The following is a 9,792-nucleotide window of genomic DNA, read 5'->3' on the forward strand; positions in this document are numbered from 1 at the left end:
CTGCAGTCGCACCTGCCCCCTGCACGACATAAGAGTGCAGCTCAAGGCAAGCAGGCGCAGGAACTTTCACCAAGGGCGTAAGAAAGTCTCCTCCTTGGACGACTACGCCCCGGAAGACGACGCGCAGCCACTAGCCTACCCAGGACCGGACGATGTGGAACTTGACGACCACGCCCAACCTCAGCAGATGGATTTTTAGGCCCACCCCTGCACCTCCACATGGTGGCGGGGGCCACTTCACACAGCTAAAAAACCCCAGTCTACAACAAAATTTGGCTGAATGGGGTCAAGGTGAGACTACTGGTAGACATGGGAGCAGCCAGGTCATGCCTCTACTCTCACTTCTAGTCCCGCCACACCTCTGCTTTCGGCCCTCTTCTCCCCACCTCAGCCAACCTCGTAGACACGAGGGATGGCCCCCTACCCATCCGTGGGGAAACCCAGGCCCATCAAACCAACACTCACCAATGAGTATCCACCAACCACCCATTCATCATATTTGATTCCACATGCAATCAATATGATGGATACCTTGGGCTGGACCTCCTCCAAAAACTCCACGAGACCACTGATTGTCATCAGCATTGCCTCCACTTCAATCCAGCCTGCCCCAACCAAGCATCAATCAACAAGAAAAAAAATCTAGAAGAAAAAAGAAGAACAACACCACCTCCCCCACACCACCCATACACACACACTCCCCGGACACTCACCTGCCCCAACCCACCTGTACATGTAACCCCACCCCACCCTCACTCAACGCCTCACTTCATCCCCCCTCCATCGCCACCCCCCACTCCATGTCTTCTGGACCCCTCCCCATCTTTTCCTGCCACTATTGCTTCCACAATCACCATTCCACCCCACCACGAAGCTTGGGTGAAACTGAACAGACCCTCAGGTACCTCTGTCCTTTTTTCACCATCCATACCCACCGGACCACTCTCCTCCTGTTTAGTGTCCCCCACCTTCCTTCCCCCACATGCCCAAGAGATCCGTATCGCAAACCTCGCCACAACACCACTAACTCTACCGCGAGGACTCATCATTGGCGACATGGAAGAAGCCGAACCATGCCAAGCACCACCCCCTAATCATCCCACTCTCCCCAACTTACCATTACATCTATCCCCTTCCCAAACCAACAGCCTCCAACAACTCCACCTGGACTTTCAGTACCTATTCTCCTCCAGCCCAACAGACCTTGGCCACACTACTTATCTCAGCCACGAGATACATACGACCGGACCTCCCATTCTCCAACCATCACGACGGAAAAATCAGAAACAACGGGCAAAAGAAGACCGGCAGGTCTAGGATATGCTTGATGCCGGTGTCATCTCCAACTCCACTAGCCCGTGGTCCTCACCTGTTGTACTCATGCGAAAGAAAGGCGGGACCATGCGCTTTTGCGTTGATTACCGCAGAGTGAACGATGACTCGCTTGACTCCCTGCACGGATCGACTTGGTTCTCTACCCTAGATCTGCAATCAGGCTATTGGCAAGTCCCCGTCCACCCAGACGACAAACACAACACCACCTTCTCAACATTGAACGGGAAGCATTACGAATTCAACGTTCTTCCCTTCTGACTCTGCAACGCCCCCACCACATTTTCCCGCCTAATGGAATCTGTTCTGAGCGGGCTAACCTGGGAGACTTGTTTGACATACCTAGACGACGTCATCGTCTTCAGTCACACCTGGGCCGACCACCTCCACCGCCTCAAACAGGTTTTCCAACGCATATGCCAGGCTGGGGTCAAACTAAAACCCACAAAGTGTGTTTTGGCCAAAAGATCAGTCTCCTTCCTTGGACACCTGATTAACGCTGAAGGCATCTCCCCTGACCCAGACAAGCTACGTGCGATCGCTGACCTCCCCCTACCTCGCGACATACACGAAACTAGAGCCTTCCTAGGCCTAACCTCATACCACAGGCGGTTCGTAAAAGGATTTGCAGACATCGCCAAACCCCTACACGACCTGACAAAGAAAGGCGAACCATTCATATGGACAGAACCAAGGAACACCGCATTCACCACCCTCAAGTCTAAGCTGACCTCAGCATAACAGAATTATTTCTTTTACTCTGGATATTGGCATATTTCTTCTTTTTTCAGGCTCATTATCTTATATCTACAACTGTGATATTATTACTCACCCTAAAACTACGCTAAAAACCATTAAAAGTTGACTACAATTTCTTTTAGCAACACTGTACAATATGTACGCCATATTTCTGTGTTACTGTATAAATATTTCATGCATAATAAGATTACTGTTGATTCATCCATCTAAATACACAAGTGTAAGTTTTATTCATCTGAATTTATTGTATATGTGATGCCTTGTACATAAATAGCTTCCGTTTCACATCGCAAGTTGGGGAAACGTGGCACCATTTTACACCGGTGCGGGACACACCACAGCCGCATATTTAAAAATTAATAACCGAACTGGCAACTTAACCAGCCATCAAAGTGAACGTCCAGTGATCCAGTCGCAGGGTTGCCAGGTGCGCGCGTTTCGCGCCAGATTGGGCGACTTTGGAAGATGATTTGCATCTAAATTTGAACGGCTGCGCGTTGCGCTTTTTTGGGCGATTTTTGAAATGACTGAGAGCCTATTGGGAGATTTTGTGTTATGGATACGATGTTCATCAAAATAAAAAAAATAAGAAGAGGCAACATATGCCTGATGTACTAATACTCGGATGACTTAGTAATCCTTACCCTGCCACTCCCCAAAGGCATTGTGAAGCCTAATGCTGGGAATGCTACTAATAAAAAGTAGCGGCGCTCCCATTCCCGTTACTAGCACGAAAAAGTAATGGCGTTACTGGTTTTGCTACTTCATACGAAATTTAGCAGCGCACCCGCTCCCGCTACTTTGGATATGAAAAAGGTAGACGAAGGAAAGATTAACAAAAATCTGTGATACAGCAATACACTATATACTGTTTTCGATAATATTATAGTAGGACTCGCGTAAATTTGCGGCTGTGGTGTGGCCTGCAGCTGTGTACAGTGTTGCCACATTTTCTATACCGTTATCTCTCTCTCTCTCTCTCTCTCCTGGCGGGAGATGTGAGCCACTCTGAGTACTTTTGATTCTTTCATAAGTTACTTATAATTGTGCTTTCATTTGTTAATTTGATTTTGTTATATTAAGTGATATTTATCATTTTTTGTATACGGCGACAGATGACCCGTTATTGCAGTACCATGATTGATTTTCATTCATTCATTCTCTTTCCCCTTCCTCCATCTCTCTCTCAGCCTGACAATGCCTCCACCACCACCACCCCCCGTCACGCCGACAATTCATTTAACCTTGCCCCTCTCCTGCCTCTCTCTCTCTCTCTCTCTCTCTCTCTCTCTCTCTCTCTCTCTTTCATTGCAAGAGACATTTTGGATATTTTCATTTACATCATATTGTATATATTGTAAATTTGACATCATTCCACACCACCCTTGAGGTCAAGGCCACCGACTGGGTGTGGAAGCGTTGCCGCTCGGAAGTGAATAATGTTTTTTTTTTCTTTTTACTTCGGTATTGGCAAATGCCTACTATTTTGTCCTACATATTAGCTTATGATTATAAATGTGATTATTCCTCGCCCTTAAAATTACGGTAAAAGCCAGTAAATGTGAGCAATTTTCCCTAGCAACACCTGTACAATCTATGCTTGGGTCTACGGAGGGGTACGTACTTTACCTTTAGGCCAGACTGGGTGTGGCAGTGTTGCCACTCACAAGAATTATATGAATTATTTTTTTTACTGTGGATATTGGCATATTTCTTCTTTTTTCAGGCTCATAATCTTATATCCATAACTGTGATATTATTACCCACTCTAAAACTAAGCTAAAAACCATTAAAAGTGACTACAATTTCCATTAGCAACACTGTACAATATGTATGCCATGTTTCTGTGTTACTGTATAAATATTTTATGCATAATATGATTACTGAAGGGAGAAACCTGTACTGTACACAGGAAAAATCATCTGATAAATTACCAATATGCTGGGAATCGAACCAGGGACTCTCAGTTGAAAGCCAGGCAGCATACCACTACACCACGACCAGATAAAAGTTAACACGTTGTCGTGAGTTAACTTTTACCTGGTCGTGGTGTAGTGGTATGCTGCCTGGCTCTCAACTTAGAGTCCTTGGTTCGATTCCCAGCATATTGGTACAATATGTATGCCGTGTTACTGTATAAATATTTTATGCATAATATGATTACTGAAGGGAGAAACCTGTACTGTACACAGGAAAAATCATCTGATAAATTACCAATATGCTGGGAATCGAACCAGGGACTCTCAGTTGAAAGCCAGGCAGCATACCACTACACCACGACCAGGTATGTTTACTGTTGATTCATCCATCAAAATACACAAGTGTAAGTTTTATTCATCTGAATTTATCGTATTTCTGATGCCTTGTACATGAATAGCTTCCGTTTCACATCGCAAGTTGGGGAAACGTGGCACCACTGTACACAGGTGCGGGCCACACCACAGCCGCAAATTTACGCGAGTCCTACTATAGTCAGTCTGAGTGGTTATGTTGTGTACCAGTAATGTCAATATATACTTATATTGAAAATAAAATGAGAAAATCATATACATGTCGGTGCCACTTTAATGAAGCTTAGAGCCGAAGGTACAGGAAAATGCTATTTACTGTATAATGTAACAAATGTTTTTTACACTGTTACCTAGTATACCTACTGAAAGTAACATAGGTAAATAAAGGGCAAAAAGAAGTGGCCTACCATTGATACATATTATATAGATTCATTATATTTTTAGTTATACCTATTTATGATATGTACGAAAACGAAAGTAAAAATGAACTGGGGCTTTCTTTTAATGGCTATTTATACAATAGCAATGTTTTTTCCACAACTTAAAACTGAAAGTAACATACTGTTACGAAATAATAACGTAGTAAGAATTAGTCTAAAAGAGAGAGTGGGGGAGAGAGCGGGAGTTAGAGACGGGGATAGTTAGAGGTGTGTGTGTGTGTGTGTGTGTGTGTGTGTGTGTGTGTGTGTGTGTTGCCTACATCTATCTGGAATCCATATTTATCTCTGCTTAATTTCAATGATCGATAATTAACTAGCAAATTCCTGTCTAATTACCGCACATTATTAATAAATAATAATGAATAAACTACTGATGTAGAACAAACATCACTAATTGACAAAATTGACGAAAGTATTATTTTTCGTCATTAATAAATACAACCAAACCGTCGGCATATCTACTCCAGACGTGTATTCGTCGCGTGAGTAGCGAGCAGCGCGGTAACTGTGAGTACAGCCAGAAAGTAGTGGTCCTCTCAGTTCCGCTACTGGCTAAAAAATGTAATGGAGTTACCACCATCGTTATTAAAATAGTAGCGGCGCTATATAGTGCCGCTACTAATAGCAGCGCTATTCCCAGCTTTGGTGAAGCCCCAGCTAATTAGCGTCTCTACCAGACCTGACTTTCCATGACCCCAAGTGTGTGTGTGTGTTTGTGTGCTAGCCTTTAGTTTTAATTCTAAATCCTCAAGGCTCAATGCTACCCCTTTCTATGGTCTGACAAATCTAAACTGGCGGCTAGGGTGTGGCGCGACCCTATGTACAGTGATGCTATGTTTCCCAAACCCGCGATGTGAAACGGCTGTTATATATGTAAAAGGCAGCACAAATAAGATAAACACATACGAGTACAATGTTAACGTGTGTATTATTAAATATGAAAGAACAGTAAACTTATTATGCATAAAATATTTCTACGGCAATACAGAAACGTGGCATAAATATTTTAGTGTTGCTAAAAAAAATGTAGTCACTTTTATTGGGTGTTACCGTATTTCTGGCGTGAGTAATAATGTCACAATTATGATTATATGATAATGTGCAGGAATATAAGTAAAAATATGCCAGTTTCTTAGTAAAAAATAATATATCACACTCTCCTGAGCGGCAACACTCACACCGACCCAGTCTAACCCGGCCAGAGCGACTTGGTTCACTTTCTTTTATGTCCTTGACTCAGACAGGATGGCAACTCACCCAGCCCCCATTAATAAATATTTTTAAAAATAGATATAATAAAAAATAAAGAAATGAAAGCATAAGTTTATAAGTCACTCATAAAAGAAACAAAATTCCCCAGGGTGACGCACATCTCCCCCCAGGAGAAAGAGAGAGAGAGAGAGAGAGAGAGAGAGAGAGAGAGAGAGAGAGAGAGAGAGAGAGAGAGAGAGTGCAAATTTAGTCTTCTTAGTCTGTCTTCATATGAAAAGTTCCGAATATCATGTATCATTTAAGAACATAAGAACATAAGAAGAGAGGATAACTGCAGTAGGCCGGTTGGCCCATGCTAGGCAGCTCCTAGAAGAGTAACTGAACTACTAGAATGAGATAAGGATAGCAAAGAAGAAGGCGTTTTTGACCAAACTTATATCCATCCCTACATATTGCTACTACAGTGCTATGTCCATCACTGATGTGCAGTTCTGTTAGCAGCAGAGTCATAATGACCACCCTGTTCCTCCCCTACATCTGCCTCTTTGTCTGAAGCCCTCACACCCTTTACCAAGCCTGCCCAACCCAGCCCTGCTCCCCTAATTACTGACGACGCAAAGCTCTCCCTTTGCCTCATCTGCCACCCCATACCTTCTGTATTATCCTTCTCTCTCTCTCTCTCTCTCTCTCTCTCTCTCTCTCTCTCTCTCTCTCATCCAGATTAAAGTTCATTGTCTCTACTCATCCTGTTATGCCCCTACCCCTCCCGGGAGAGAAACTGCGACCTCCTTGTAAATGTTAAATAGGCTCGGGCGTCTGACCCTCTCTCACCTGACCCCGCTCCTTTTTGGTCTGACTTTCCGACCGCCACCTACTACTACTACTACTACCACCAACACACACACACACACACACACACACACACACACACACACACACACACACACACCTCTACTGGTTAATAATAGAGAAGATGAGAATAACTGGCTCTGACCACTCCCAAGACTGATGGAGGAGAGGTGTTAGTCTGTGATTACTGACAAGGAGGTTTTTGGGCGGGTGAGAAGGCTGACATTTTGGAGGGTTTGGGAGAGGAACTCTGCGGGTTGGCAGTTTCTGACCTGGCAACCCTGGGCAGCACTGAGGTGTAGTTAGTGGGTGTCAGTGGTGGAGACAACACACTCTTCTTCACGCTCTTCAGGGATTTTCATCTGAAGGTACTGGCCTAGAGAGAGAGAGAGAGAGAGAGAGAGAGAGAGAGAGAGAGAGAGAGAGAGAGAGAGAGAGAGAGAGAGAGAGAGAGAGAGCGAGATTTTAATAGTACATATTATATGTTCGAGATGGAGGGGAAGGGGGAGACAGATGATGAGATGGAGAGGAGTGAGGGAGGTGAGGTGAGTTGGAGAGAGTGTAGCCTGATGGTGAAGGACAAAGTGACATTGATAGATAGATAGATAGATAGATAGTTGGACAGATAGAGAGATAGACGTAGGTATTTCTCGGTGGATAAAAGTGGAAAATATGAGAGGTGAAGTAGTAGGTGAACTTGAGTATTTATAACAGATGATAAGAAGGTTCTCTCAACTTAAGAAAGCAGAAGTGAGATATTATGGCTTGTCCACTCGTGTGCTGGAACAGGTGGTGACAACATGAAAACAATAACGAACAAGCTGCAAACATACCCGGAACAGCAGCGTCCAGAGGAGAACTTTCGTATCTCTGGCCAGAGAAACATGATAAGCCTCTCTCAGCCTAATATTAGCCAGCAGGAAAAGGGAAGGGGAGACCGAGGATGAAATCGACTCATGAAGTGGAGAGGTATAAGGGAGAGAAGGGGTGTAAGTTCTGGGGATGGCAGAGAAATGGCAGGGGGCAGGGCGATATGGAGGCGATTTATTTGTGGCCACCCCTTACGGGATTAAGGCGTCTGGCTATAGATAGAGAGATAGGAAGAAGAGAAGAAGAAGATGTAGAATATTAAATGATCCGTTGCTACCGTTTGTGCATGCAGTTCGGGAGCAAGACACGGCACCACCTCGTCACCGTGGCTTCCTGTGTACAAACGTATTACATATACCGGAACATTATCATCTTTACCTGCATCAGCGAAACTACCGCGCGGGAAATCGGAGAGAGTGGCGCTATTTCGTACAGGTGAGATTACGTCACTTCAGGTATTACACTTTCGATAATGGCAAGGCGAGGGTCCTACGCGTGGTGGCACTGCGTGAGGTGGAGCCAGGCCTCACCCTCCCCTGCATTTCGGCTTGAGGAGATCCCTAGTCTTACCCTGGCGTGGCCCTGTGTACTTACAAGGGGGGCGCCGTTCCCTACGCGGTGTATGTACTGTACTTTACCTGTAGGAGGGACCCACAGAAGAAGGTGCTGTAGTGAATGGAGGTGAGGCGCGGTGATTATAGTTTCAGTACTCATATATATAGATAGATAGATAGATATATAAATAGATAGATAAATAGACACAAAGATAGATAGACAGATAGATAGATAAGTAGGTATGCTGTATAGTTAAATAGCTCATAAAAATAGATTAATAGATGGAAAGATGTTCCCAGAGTATATTCTGTATAAATAGATAAAAGAGATACATACCGATAGATAAATGTATAGATAAAGATATACTATTGATAGATAAATGAATAGATAGATAAAGATATACTGTTGATAGATAAATAGGTAGTCAGAAAGATAGAGGAAACTGATATGGATAAATCGATAGAATTAGCCATAAAAAGTGATCACCAACGACTCAGAAAAAAATATATAAGAGTTACAGATAAAAGGAAAGATAAAAAAAAAAACATTGTCGGCAGGAAAAAGTAAGAAAAAAAAAAGGATTGAGAGAGGAGATAATTAGCTTAGCGTGGCGTTACTGTTATATGCTTGGGTGGGTGTCGTGAGAGAGAGAGAGAGAGAGAGAGAGAGAGAGAGAGGGAGAGAGAGAGAGAGAGAGGTGTTCCTTGATTACAGGTGGTCCAGGTGAGATAGGTGTGTTTTCTGGATTACCTGCACGTTTCCGGTTGGTTATTCCACCTGGAGCCAATCACTGATCCCGGAATTTTATGTCAGATTGGGTATTTTTTGGCTAATTCTCTCTCTCTCTCTCTCTCTCTCTCTCTCTCTCTCTCTCTCTCTCTCTCTCTCTTAACGACTTCCATCCATATACTCCTCAATGTTCTTCTTCCACTTTTCTCTCTTGTTGTTGTTGTTGTTGTTGTTGTTATTATTGTTGTTATTATTGTTGTTGTTGTTGTTGTTTATTGCAGCAGATGTCACCGTTTCAATAGCAGCGTCACTTTCCCCTCATCACCATTATATTCAACACTTTCATCGTCATAATCACTGTCTTGCATATTACCCTCTCATTAAGCCTTCTGGAATACATGTCAGGAGCATTTAAGTCACTTTCATCTACTTCCCTTCACTTTCCTTCACTTCCCATCACTTTCATTCACTGCCCTTCATTTTCATTCCCTTCCCTTCACTTCCCTTCCCTTCCCTTCACTTTCATTCACTTTCCTTCAGTTTCATTCACGTCCCTTCACTTTCCTTCACTTTCATTCACTTTCCTTTACGTCCCTTCACCTTCATCCACTTTCCTTCACTTTCATTCACTTTCAATCACTTTCATCCACTTCCCTTCACTTTCATTCAGTTTCATCCACTTCCTTTAACTTTCCTTCACTTTCATTCACTTTCGTTCACTTTCATCCATTTCCCTTCACTTTCCTTCACTTTCG

This window comes from Coenobita brevimanus, chromosome 90 (genome assembly GCF_032717465.1).
Source record: "Coenobita brevimanus isolate Jiangsu-jjx chromosome 90, ASM3271746v2, whole genome shotgun sequence".
In the NCBI taxonomy this organism is placed as follows: Eukaryota; Metazoa; Arthropoda; class Malacostraca; order Decapoda; family Coenobitidae; genus Coenobita; species Coenobita brevimanus.